Source organism: Rhinopithecus bieti, unplaced genomic scaffold (assembly GCF_001698545.2).
Source record: "Rhinopithecus bieti isolate Rb0 unplaced genomic scaffold, ASM169854v2 scaffold_14936, whole genome shotgun sequence".
NCBI classification, from domain to species: Eukaryota; Metazoa; Chordata; class Mammalia; order Primates; family Cercopithecidae; genus Rhinopithecus; species Rhinopithecus bieti.
Genome location: NW_016808811.1, coordinates 2,882,657 through 2,886,053, shown reverse-complemented (window position 1 = coordinate 2,886,053; position 3,397 = coordinate 2,882,657). Strand labels below are relative to the sequence as shown.

Here is a 3,397-nt window from a genome sequence, read left to right as displayed (position 1 = left end):
TGGAAAACAGTTTGACAGTGTCTCATAATGTTAAACATGCATTTACCATACAATCCAATAATTCTTATCCAAGGTGTTTACCCAAGAGAAATTAAAAACAAAACTGGAATATACTTTCAAACACATTTACTTTTCTCTCACCCTAAAGATTCAGTTCTATAAGCTCTTCGAAACGGCTTCCCCTACAATGAGTGATACAGGAAAGAAAGAGATAGACACATAAACACACACACACACACACACACACACACACACACAGAATAATAAAAATAATAGTCATTTTGTAATTTAATCTCAAATGTGACATGTAATTACTCTTTGAATTTTAGTATTTCCAGTCTTTTGAATTTTAACCATTTTACTGAGATGAAGTGATTTCAACTTTTATTTATTAGTTATTACTTACTTTACATATAATTATTGATATAGTTTAATGTATTATTAATATGATGTTTAAATTTGTAATACTGTGTCTCCTATACTGTATTATGAAGCAATTCTCTAATTGCTTCATAATTAAGAAACAGAAATTAAGCCCCACCTTTTGAGGGGAAAAATATCAAAAACTTTGTAGAAATTTTTTTAAAACACACACTACATTCTGACCATATATCATATACATTTTTCCCACAGTTAAAATACTTTCATCCCTAGAAAAGGTCACAAAGCCCCATCAATCACAATATTTTGTTGAAATCCTGGGTCTCATCATTTAAATCATATCGAGATCTGGATGAAGTACCTCAGATGTAGTTCTTTAAATGTAGCACCTTGAGTACTGTTCCTCTTAACCTGAACACCTGTGAAATAAAAAAAGATAGTTATTTATGGCTCTATATGCAAAACGCAATGGTGGCATAGGCATAGGACAGTCATTATTGACATTTATGTTAAAAAATGGGGAGCACGAGAGACAAAAATCATTGACAATAGTAATTCTGAAATTCGGACTGGGACATGTTAAATGTTCCTAGATGAGTTCTCATGAATTCTGGCTTTGTGCTCTGTTTTCTTGGTTCTGCTCTCTGAGGCATCCTTTATTTCATGGAGAGTAACATATTGATATGAATGAAGGGATAAACTGAATATGTGGCATTAACTATAGAGATAAAACATAAATTAACAATATATTCTTGGAAACTTAAATATCATGACTCGGGTCAGACACCATGGTGTTAATTCATTGCCTTCCTAACAAAGATAATTCTCAAACAACAGCAGTTGAGCCTTGCATGGATTCTCTCTAATGCTCAGTACTTTGCAGGCATTCAGGAAATATAAAAAACAGAAAATAATGTTAACATCAACAACAATGAAAGTGGACAGCTAGGTAATAAACTTCTCCCATGTCTCTAAAATGAAACTAAGAAAAGTAAAACTACCAGGATATGAAAAGTAGCAATTTTCTTTATTGTCTAAAAATATGTTAGGAAAGATATTGATATTTTAGTTTTGGTAAAATAGAAAGTTAGAGGAAGACATTACAGGAAAGGAGAAACTAAGAAATGTCTTTTGCTGCAAATACTTAATAAAGATTATGTGCAATTTTCTTTCTAACACCAGACATAGACTTTGCTGCTGAGAACAAGTCTAGGAGTGAATATATAACATGGATTCTTTCTTCACTGAGCTTCAAATTCTTTGAATTTCTTCAAATTCACATTTGAAAGATATAGCTATAACTTAGCATGCACCTTTGGTGTATTACAAGGTTTTATTTTCTCAGACATGTACCATTATTATCGCTAAAATAGAAACAAATACAGCCTAATGAGGCAGTTATTTCTCTCCCATTTGGAGTAGCTGTAACATAATTTTCCACACTCATTATTCGCCACAGATATTGTGAGTATAATGTCTAAAAATTAAATCTCCTTGTAAGATAGTATCACTTCCTTTTAAAATCCTGATAATTGTATTTAGTATAAAGGATGGAATAAATAAGAGTTTTGTTTATTCTACTTAGATATATGCCTATACTGACAATTTTATACTCATTTTTTGAGGATACTAGGAAGCTCCATCACCCAAAATATTTGTTGAATGCCCACTGAAAGCTGATACTGTTTAATGATGTACAAAATTTATATTTCATAATTTAAGATATAGAAGCAAATGCTAATAATCTTATTGTAGATGATGAATTGTCAACATAGCCAACCATTCTAAGTCTGTTTTGCATTGACAAAATATAACTAATAATTAATATTAACTCAATATATTTCAACTCGTAAGTCTTTTTTTGTTTCAAAATATTCAACATTGAATTATTCTAGAAAGCAAGTTTAAATTGGAACAGAGAACAATGACAATTGAAGATGTTTCAAACATTAGGAAAAGAGAGTGGGTGACAAGCACAGAAATTCACAGTAAAAGGTTGAGCAAGGGAACTCTAGCAGCAGAGATAAAACTTGTAAACATCAGAATAACTTGGGAATGACAGGACCCAAGATGATATCAACTTGTAACACAGTGTTGTATTCTAGTGACTTTATTAAGCACTTGGAAGCTCAATTTTATTATCTTGTAAAATGGGAATAATAATATACATTTTATTGAGCTACTGGCATGTCAGTAAAATTCTTATCAAAGAACAGGGGTCATATCTAATGATTAAAATGTTAACAGATACATTTTAATAATTTAGGCATAATATCTTTTCCAAGATGAAGAAATTTGCTCAGAATATTGATAAGATCAAAGTGTATCAAAAACCTCAGGTAGCAGAAGCTGATTGCCAGATTCTTTTTTGTGTCTCTACCTTCTAATAGTCACTGGCACCTGGACAGGAGTGTATGAATATTGAACTATTTGATGATTAAATAAATTAATAATTTGCCAAGGTCAAATAGCAATTTGGTTGCTAAGCAAGCATTTAAACCCATGACTTAGTGGCATCAGTTCATTCTTTCTGACTTCTTAATTCTCCCTCTTCTCCTGATCCCTTTCTTTCTCTCTCTATATCAGAGAGAGAGAGAGAGAGAGAGAGAGACAGACAGACAGAGAGACAGAGAGACAGAGAGACAGAGAGACAGAGACAGAGAGAGAGACAGGGACAGAGCGGTAGAAAATTGAGCATTTGATTTAAGACAATACAAGATCATTGCTGGAAATTTCAAACAAATCAGGTTGAATAGAGGGCCGTTGTCATCCAAGGGGAAGTATAGAATATGGTTATCTGTGAAAAAGCAAGAGGAGGCATGTAACCAGTATGTATCACATAATTTTTCTTTCCTAGACCTGAAAGTGTTATTATAACTTAAAATAATTACTTTTCAAAAAATTTAGTCTTAGTATCTTTAAAGTAATGGAAGATAACACCAATATATTTTTTCACTCAAGGTTTAGTAACATAGGATAGCAAGTTCAGGAATTCTATTTAACAAAGATCTTGCCT

The 3,397-nt window shown here is 31.9% G+C and overlaps 1 long non-coding RNA gene across 1 annotated transcript in view; it reads right to left on the bottom strand.

Moving 5' to 3' along the window:
- Positions 1 to 742: 742 nt before the first annotated feature.
- The window catches only part of LOC108538901 (uncharacterized), an 86,876-nt gene continuing 84,221 nt past the window's right edge, over positions 743 to 3,397 (bottom strand). Inside the window, exon 5 of the long non-coding RNA XR_001888221.1 lies at positions 743 to 800. This is a non-coding gene — a long non-coding RNA (uncharacterized LOC108538901). The remainder of the gene's footprint in view (positions 801 to 3,397) is intronic.